Raw genomic sequence first — 10,416 nt, forward strand, 5'->3', positions numbered from 1 at the left:
TTCTTACACTGATTGGAGCGGTGGCCAAGCGTCCAGAAACAAGCCAGCGGCGCCCTCTAGCGGTCAGATGGCAACATGACCGTCTTAGTCGCAGAAGGCCCGCGCGGGAGCAGCAGAGGTGGGTGAGTGAACAGCGCCTCCCTGAGGGCAGCAGCCTGCCGGATCCTCTCCACGTTCTATCCTTGTTTAGGCTGAGATCACCCAAGACTGCTGTCCTGGAAATTCAGCCTGGTAGTCAAGCATCATCGTGGGAATGTGCTGGCTGTGAAGAGTTTGGCCAAACCAGCCTTCTTTTATGTTTTAAATCCTGGAATGTCACCTGCTTCCTTCCCCGAGGGAGAATCCCCGCTGTCCCACATTCTGCACGGAGCTCATATCCAGGCTAAGATGAGATCGAAAAGGATTTGCACTGCAGACACAGCGTCCTTGGATGTAAGGTGATAAATAACAGAGAAACACGGGAGGGTGGGGAAAGGCGCACAGGTGTTTGGGGGCCTCTGTGCGTGTGCATGCTGGGGAATCCATTGTACAGCTGGCCTCCTCCGCCAGAAGTGAGCCAGCCCATCACTAGGTACCTAAAATGCTTGTCCCTTCGCGGCCAGAGGAAGTGTGGCCTTAGACTGGGTGCAGGTATCTGGAGAGTGGGCGCAACCACAGTGGAGTGCGCACTGGAGAAGGCTCCCCCTTTCTCTGTTTTTTCCTAAAAACTGTGACTTGTAGCTTTGATAGTCCAAAGACTAAAAAGGGAGCCACAAAAAAGTTTAAAAAAAAAAAAAAAAGGTAACTTAGACTGAACTTCTCCCCAGTGTTGGTGGATCAGACCTGGAGCTGGTTTTCAATTCAAAAGAGAGGCTTCTTTCGCCCTGTGGCATGGTTATGTATATGTGCTGATTTACTCCTGCCCCGCTTCATCTCACAAAGATTTAGATGCATAAAGAAATCTATAAAATGCAAATAAACTCTAAGGAACATTTGTATTTTGAGGTCTAAGATCTGTGCCGTCTTCCCATGTTTGAGGGTCTTTCTAGAATGGTTTCCCTGCTGTGTTAGTGGAGGGAAGGCAGGGCTGTCTCCTGAACAGACACCCAGAAGGACAGACACTGGCTCTGTGCTGTTCTCTTGGCTGTGAGGTCTGTGTGTGCCTGGTCCTGGCCGAGGACACTTCCACTGAGGACTCTGCATCTTCAGTGGCAGACACTGTGTCCAGGGACTGTGGTGGCAATGATCCTTATGATGTGATTAGACCGTTGTTTTCACTGTCCAGTTCTATGGGTATCTGACCATTTTTCTGAGCCAATTGTCTTCCCAGAGATCAATTATGGTGAAGATGAATCCAGAGCATGAAATAAAGACTAAGGGGAAATAAAGACGAGTAGGCAAGCTAACAATATAGCAAACATTGTTGCTATAGGTGAGTTAAATATTTGACCTTGAGCTTCCTGCTAACTGAATTGAAAAGGAAAACATGGGCTGTTACCCAAAGTCTAAAGACAAAAATACAAAGGTTAGATTTTGAAAGGAATTTCTCACACTGGATTTTCTCATCATGACTCCTGAGGCTGATCTGTACCATCTTCCTAACTGTACTCATACAGCACATGATTCTTCAGTTAGGGTTTAGCATCCTTCAGTGAAAGCTGAGAGCAAAATGAACAACTTAACTAAATTTAAGCCATTCTTTGAAAAGGGCAAGTTCCTAGTTTTCCTAATGGTGTAACATCTGAAATATTTAGAAATATTATGGGACTTTCATGTCTCTACAGAAACCCATCTTCATCAAAGATGGGTTTTATAAGAGTTAAGTAGCACATAACTTAAAGTTATTGTCACCTGAACCTAATAGAAGAAAAAGCATGCCCAAATCTCCACCAGGTCAGCTTAAGAACTGACTTCCTTAACAAGACTCCTAAAACACAAGAAGTAAAATCAAGAATCAATAAATGGGATAGTATCAAACTACAAAGCTTCTTCACAGCAAAGGAAATACTCAAGAACATGAAGAGAGAGTCTACAGAATGGGAGAAAATCATTGCCACCTGCACCTCAGATAGAGCATTAATCTCCAGGATATATAAAGAACTAAAAAAAAAAAAAAAAAAAACACTGAAAAAACAAATAACCTAATCAATAAATGGGCAAAAGAACTGAACAGGCACTTCACAGAAGAAGAAATACAATTAGTCAACAAATATATGAAAAAATGTTCAATATCTCTAGCAATTAGAGAAATACAAATTAAAACTACACTGAGATTCCATTTCACTCTAGTCAGAATGGCAATTATCATGAATACAAGCAACAGGGCTGATCTCTGGAAGTGTCACGATGGCATCCCATTTCTGAAAGGAGTGCTTGCCTTGAATGCACAAGCAGGATGCAATGGCACATGCCTGTAATCCCAGCGGCTCTGGAGGCTGAGACAGGAGGATCTTGGGTTCAAAGCCAGCCTCAGCAACTGTGAGGCACTAAGCAATTCAGTGAGACCCCATCTCTAAATAAAATTCAAAATAGGGCTTGGGATGTGGCTCAGTGGTTGAGTGCCCCTGAATTCAAACCCTAGTACAAAAAAAAATATCCAGCACACAAGAAAGAAAGAAAGAATACAAAGAATACAATACAAAGAAATAATAAATGTTGGTGAGGATATGGGGGAAAAGGTACACTCATACATTGCTGGTGGGACTGAAAGTTGGTGCAACCACTGTGGAAAGCAGTATGGAGATTTCTCAGAAAACTTGGGATGGAACCACCATTTGACCCAGTTATCCCACTCTTCAGTCTATACCCAAAGGGCTTAAAAATCATCATACTACAGTGATGTAGCCACATCAATATTTATAGCAGCTTAATTCACAATAGCTAAACTATGGAACCAACCTAGGTGTCCTTCAATAGATGAATGGATAAAGAAAATGTGCTACATATACACAATAGAATGTTACTTAGCCTTAAAGAAGAATGAAATTATGGCATTTGCCAGTAAATGGATGGAGCTGGAGAACATTATGCTAAGTGAAATAAGCTAATCCCAAAGAACCAAAGTCTGAATGTTTTCTCTGATATGCAAATGTTAATTCACAATGGGGGGGGAATAGAGGTAATTTGGACTGGGTAGAGGGGAGTGAAGGGAGATGAGTGGGTATGGGAGTAGGAATGACAGTAGGATGAATTGGACATTATTAACTTATGTGAATATATGATTATATGACCTGTGTGACTCTACATCGTGTACAACCAGATTATTCTCCATTTATGTATGATGAGTCAAAATGCATTCTACTGACATTTATAACTAATTAGAACAAATGAAAAAAAATTTAACAATTCATAGAGAGCTATGAATTGTTGGAAATAAGACAAGAGAATGATAAACATTTCCTGGTAAAATAATAACACCTCAAATGACATTGAGTTTTAGGCACTGAATATATAAGTGTTTTTTATTATGTTATTCATTTATCAGATATGGCAAGCATGGTGCCTCTTTCAATAGATATGAACCTGTAGAACCTACTTTCCAGGCAGGGAAGACAGATACCTGACCAAGTAAACAAGAAAAGATAATTTCAAATAGTGATGAGTGTTATGTCAACAATAGAATGAAATAAATGCAGTAAGTGTCAGGGGTGGCCATTTTTGATGTGGTGATCAGGAAAGGCCCCTTAGAGGAGAAGACATTTGCTCTGAGGCCTGAATAATGAAAAAAATAATAATAATCTATGCTGAAGCCTGGTGGGAGAGCACTCTGGGCAGCAGAAAGAGCATGTGCAAAGGCTCTGAGGTGGCAACAAAGTACTTCTCTGAGAAATAGAAAGAAAGCTATTATGTCCTGAACACTTCTAAACACTCCTAACACATGACTGTGGTAGTGGTGGTTCTCATCTTGCAGATGAGGAGCAAAAGCTAGAGGAGTTAAGTAAGTAGTTATGGATGAGTGCTCAACAGGCAGGACTGGGCTCCCAGTCTGCTCTGTCCTGGAAGGAGGAAGCCACCTCTCCCTTGAGCAGCCATACTGCTCTGCATAGAGCCGAAAGCACAAAGTCTAAAGACTCCATTCCCCAGCTTTCCATGGACCTGATGTTTTGTTTCCACTGCTCTTTTACAGAGTGCTCACCTTCTCTTCTCCGCAGAGGTTTTACTCCGCAGATCCTGAAGAAGATGTATCTCCCTCTGCCCTCCCCCTACTCTCATCTTATCTTGAAAAAACAATTGAGGTCAATGTCAAGGATGAAAGGCTCTGTACAAAACCGCACTGGAAATCTGATCTCTGGAAGTATCCCAATGGTATCCCATTTCTGAAAGGAGTAGTCAGATAGAAGGAGGTCATTGGGTCTATGCTGCTGCCTCATCCAGTGTGGACTCAAACAGCTCAGGCAGATCAAAACCTGGGATGGGGCCTGGAGAGGGGGGACAGGAGGATGGGGGTAATAAAGAGCTCCCCCCCCATTGGTGGAAACTGCTAATTGCATCTATGAATACAAAAAAAAAAAATGACCAATAAACACTCAAAGTCAACTTCAAACAGAAATGCAATCAACTCGAGGCTCATGTTCAAGTAGATTCATTAAAACAGGAAAATATTTCCTTGGCCACACCTTTACCTCTCCCTCTCTGGGTTTTCCCCTGGGTCCTGGGGCATCCATTAGAACAGTAATAGTAGCAAATGACTTCACCGAGGATGTGTTCTATGCTAAACATTACCCTCAATACTTTCATGCTCACAATAGATTTTTATAGATACAATTTTAATAAGTGCAATTACCATTTTATATATTTTAATTAGCCACCTCTCGTTGAGCACTGACTTTGCGCCAGGCACCATTCTGGTGCTTCCCACATAGCCCACTTCATCAGCAGAGCTGTGCTGTGTGGTAGGTATTAACAACTTCATTTCATGGATATAAAAACGGAGGCCAAAGGAGGTTGAGGTTAAGTAGTGATTGACAAAGTGGATTTAAATTCAGTCTACCTCCAGCAACTTTATTCTTAGTTTGCATAGAGCTATTACAGGAAATTTCCCACCCAAGAGAGTACATGGGGAGTGACAGGAGTCCTTTCTGATGATCTTGCCTGCCACAGCCTACTGAGACCTCTGACATAGGCAGAGGGAGGCAGGAGCCCTACTCCAATCTTCTCCAGCTTCCTACAAGACATCAGGAGTTCTTGCCAAGGTCCCCCACAGCCAAAGGAGAGTCCCCAGCCCTGCCTCCATCTCCACTTACATTCACCTTGCCCATTTCAGGTTAAAATAAACCTTGTTCATGCTCATTGATTCCCTTGATCTTCCCACACCTCAGGCCAACCTGCTGGAGACTTCTTTCTCCTACAACCCTTTGGATCCCCCCACCACCCCCCGCCGTGGAAATGGCTTCTGAGCTACCCGGAACAGACACCACCCTCTGCAAGGCCCTAATAGAAATCAATTTCTCAATTCATCTGTCACTGGTCTAATGACAGACACCTGCAATTTAATTTACAAATTTCTGTCCTTATAGAATTTTTCCTTATAAAAATGCAAGTAACCTAAAGAGAACTGCAAAACAGGAAGCTTCTCTAAGTCTGCCCCATCTCGGTATAGATTACTGGATCCACCCTTCTCAATAGGGGAGTTTACTAACTACTGGTATTTAAGGTTGGGGTGGGGCGGGGGAGCAAAGGTTTCCAGCACAGCTGGCCACAGCAGTCCCATGTCGTGAGCTCTGACCGGAAAGGGTGGAGGTGGCTCCTCCAAGGCAGATGCACCCCAGGAGGAAGGGCAGACTTGGCTGGGGAAACCCTAACTAGAGCAAAGATGAAGAAGACTCCAGAAGGGTCTGGCATCCATGGACAAGACCTCATGGTAGATGGAAAGAGATTGGTGGATTCATAGTCACTGGCTCCAGCTAACTGACATACCCAGGATTGCAAAAGGCAAAGGATTTACCATATAAACAATTATAATTGTCCACTTCTACTCTGGCGCCCATTTTCCCTGAGAATGGAGGCACATTGGCCACTTCACCAAGGCCCCTCTGGTATCCTGGTATCATGACACCCATGATACCTTCCTGGTGTCATGACACCCTGTTTGGACATACATCTTGGTTCCTGCTTGGTTCCTGCTCCTGCGCCATGGTTCTCAGATTGGTTACCTTTGCTTCAACTCCCCATTCCTCAGGGACACAATTCTGAGGTCTCTTCCCTCCAGCTTGACACGTCACAATTCCCAGACATCCTTGACTTTGTGAGCTCTGCCCAAACCAGGGCAGAAGGCTATCACACGTGGCAAATAATGACCATTGATCCTGAGGTGGACTCCACTAACCCTCAAACAGAAGGCCTTTAGCAATATGGTGCCACCTGTGGCTTGGAGCAACTGCAAGGTGCTCTCAGAATCAGTGCCCCCTTCTCAGACACCATTCAGCTATTTATGTTGAATGTGGTGAAATAGGGGGGAGTCTGGAAATTTATTATTGTGATTCATTTTCTCATACACACACACACACACACACACACACACTAGCATTTGGGAATAGCCATGCTTTCAAACGTGTGAAGACCTAATGTGCCTCTGAGTGGCCCTTTGATAGGAGCAGGCAGGACATGCAGGGTCAGTGGCTCCTGAGTGGGGAGATCGTCAGATACTTGTTTCCTCTTTGGACACCCAGCAAGGTGGACAGAGCTCAGGGACACCCTCTCAATCTTGGGGCAATAGGTACTCCTGGGGTCAGGGAATGAAACTTCTCTGCTGGGCTTCCTCCACTCAGACATGAGAGCCTAATCTTGGCTTGGCCGTCGTCACTCAGGATCTGAGAGCCACAGATAGCACCTAGAAAGCAGTAGTTCTCGGTGTCGGTGGCATATTAGAATTCCCAGGGACATGTATTAAAACCCTATTCCCCACCTGAACTGCAAACCATTTAAACCAGAATCTTTGGGGGTGACATCCAGGCATTTTTGAAAGCTACCCAAATGATTTCGATATTCAGTCAAAGATGAGACCCACTCTTCTAAGGAAACCGGTGGTTCAACTGATCACCATCACTGACCTCACCATCATTCAGCTTGAATTATCATTGCCTACAATTACATATTTTGACACAGTAGAAAAGCACTTTGACTAGGAATAGATTAGCAGGATTTATTTTGTTTTGTTTCATTTTGAGTTCATTGCAAACTTACTACATGATCTCAACTAATAGCACAATCAATAATATAAGTGATGATGGAGATGATAATGATAACAGCTACATATATTGCACCCTATGTCCCAGACATTGTGTTAAAAGCTTTACATACATTATTATTTCACTTAATCTTCACCCAGTGAAGTAAGCATTAGTTCACAGAAGTAGAAACTGAGGTTCAGAGAGGTAAAGTCAATTGTCCAAAATCACAGTAGAAAGAGAGCCGAGATTTAAATTCAAGCTGTCAGACCAAGAAGCCCGAGTTCTTAGACTCTCTTCAATACCACCTCCCTCAATAACTTGCCCCAAATTACAGAACTAGTAGAGAATACAAGATTTTCATCCAGGTCTGCCCAACTTCAAAGCTCACATTTTATACTCTCCTGCCATCAACACAAAAGTTAAACCAAATTGACATCTCTCCTCCTGACCTACTCACTTTCCCAAAAGAAATGGGGATGACAAGGGGAAAAAATCATGGCTAGAAAGATTTAAGCAATATAATCCAGTGAAAAGGGTATCTGCACGGAACTACAATTAAATGGACAAGCAAGTGAGCCCCTCATTTATTGTTCAAGGGATTTCCACATGTAAGAAGAAAAACACAATTCATAGGTAAGATTTAAGATGAGAAATTGCAGGTTCGCTGGCTGGTAAATTTTTCTCGCACTATATTCCATATGGCAATAGCAAATGGAGTCTCTGATTTCCTTCATTTCTTTAGAGACCATAAAAACGATACATTTGCAAAAATCAATGTGTATTTCCTTTTCTGCCATTTCACATGATAGATAAACACAACCCCCAGCTGCACAATAGAAATTACACTGTACTTTTAGATCGCCCTAGAAATATGTGCATAGGAATGTCTAAACTCATCAGGCCGTTTAATTTCAAAGTGTTCTGGTGTCCGGGGCTAGAATCTCACGGGAACGTACATTCAGATGGTTCCTGGGAAGCTTCGGGGACATCTAAGGCAAGGTCTGAAATTGATTAGAGCGATATATTCCAGGAGAAATGTTTTGCATGACCTTCCTGGAGAAGGCTGTCATCGCACTTGGACGAGACCTGCAGGCACACCGTCACTCATGCCTGATAATGACACCCAGTAGGCAGGCGGGGTGACAGTCCCACAGTCATCCATCCCAGGTATGTGATCAAGGGGTGGGTGCCTCTTTCTCTTCATTTCGAGGAAAGCAAGCACCTTTAAAGGCTGTATGTCCAGGGACATTTCACTACAGCTTTGTGTTCCTAAGGTCAGACCTCAGTGTGCTTATGAAGAATGTGAGAGGCAGCAAGTAAGGAGGGAGGAGAAAGGAGACGGAATCACCAAAGAAATGCTTGCTTTCTTCATGTGCTTCACTTCCACTATCAGGTCGCCAAGTTGCCTAAAGTAAGGGGGAGAAAACCTGTTCAGGGTGCAGCTCCGTTAAAGCCAAGGATCAAACTTGGCTTCATTGTTCTTCATGGATTCATTTACATATTCAGCAAACACCCAATCTCTAGTCGGAAGGTTTTGGAGGTACAGTAGTAAATTAAAGCCCCTGTCCTATGAAGTTTGCAGTCTAATGTGGGAAAGAGAAAATAAACAAAGTAACCAAGAAGATAGATAAAGCAATGTCAGGCATGTGTAGGTACCATGAGGTAGAACAAGCACATCAGCAGCAGAGTACGGAGTTGAGAGGGCCAGGGGGCCTGAGGCAGGCGCTCATGGACATGGATTTTAGCAGAGCCATGAAGCAAGTGAGTGAGTAAGCCATGCTCTGGCAGAAAGAGCTTTTTGAGGAGAGGGAAACATAAAGGTAGAAAGTGCTTGGTTTATTGGGGATCTGCAAGAAATATGGAAGAAAATCATTCTAGGCAGGAACTGATAGAACCAGCTCACTAAAGCAGTTGTCTCTTGCATTTAATATCCAGACGCCACTTACAGCTTCTTAAGCCATTAGTACTATTTTGCGATATCATCCATAGATGATATAAGGAGGGCTGGCTCCATCACTGCACGTGGAACAAGATCAACTTGTAGGCAAGTAGTGATCATCACCCTGTGGGTGTGCACAACCAGGATGTGGGATTTTAATACTCAGATGTACCGTGTACTCACATGTTGCATGTAAATTTGTTCTGTGTACATACATATAGTATTTTTAGTATATGATAATGTGTGTGCATTGAAAAAGTAGAAGGCTTAACTTTTATTTTTTTTTTAATTCAATGCAAGGTTAAGATGGCTACTAAAAGTTAATGCAAGTGTATGTAAGTAGAAGGCTTAACTTTTATTTATTTTTTTTAATTCAATGCAAGGTTAAGGTGGCTACTAAGAGGTTAATGCAAGTGTATGGGATAATGCTGACTATTTTTAGTTCTCAAAGACAAGGACACTGACGACTGAGTACAAACAATATTCACGAGGCAGCCAGAGGCAGCCAGGGGCAGGCGGCAGGCACATTCAGGCCACCTCTCTCATCAGGGCTTCCAGACCAGGAAATCAATTGAGAGAAAGACCTCCAATCACCACCGCCAATTCACCATAGTTTCCCAACCCTGATCTTATACAGCACTATCTCATATACATTTTGTACATTTTCCTTGCACTCAGAATCCATGTTGCTGGAGTGGTACTCAAGACATCCCAACAAGGGAAATTAAATACCAAGGAAGAAGATTTTGAGCTTTGGAAGGCCACAAAACATTTTGCTATTATTTTTGACACCCCAAGAACAATTTTTTGCACCATGATAGGGGTATATTGCCCTGTTAGGAGTCACATCCTAACCTGTGAGATTCTCCATCCTAAGGTCTAGACCTTTTCATCTTTGTATTCCATGAACTGCATACAGTTGGCACTCTGTAAATGTCTGAAGAATAAAAGAATGAGAGATGGAGGTAATGAGTGAGAAAATTAACAACATAATAAATATTAGTTCAGAGGCCATTGTATGCTGGAGGACTCAGAGGAAGAATTATTCAGGAAACATCCTGGCTGGGGCAATGGGCCAAGTTGAGACTTGTGCAGTCGAGGGGGAGAAATAAAGAACGTCCACGCAATTTTCAAAGCTTTGCCCTTTTCAAAGCTTTATTCACCCAGATCACTCAAATCACAATTCCATTCTACAGGTTCTTAATCAAGAAAATGACAATCCTTAATGCTGGGCACTACATTAAGACATAATCAATTCAAAGCAAATAATTCTAAGCACTGCAAACACACTCAATCATGACAGACTCATTGCAGACATTCCCTCTGCAT

This window comes from Marmota marmota, unplaced genomic scaffold, assembly GCF_001458135.2.
Source record: "Marmota marmota marmota unplaced genomic scaffold, marMar, whole genome shotgun sequence".
NCBI lineage: Eukaryota > Metazoa > Chordata > Mammalia > Rodentia > Sciuridae > Marmota > Marmota marmota.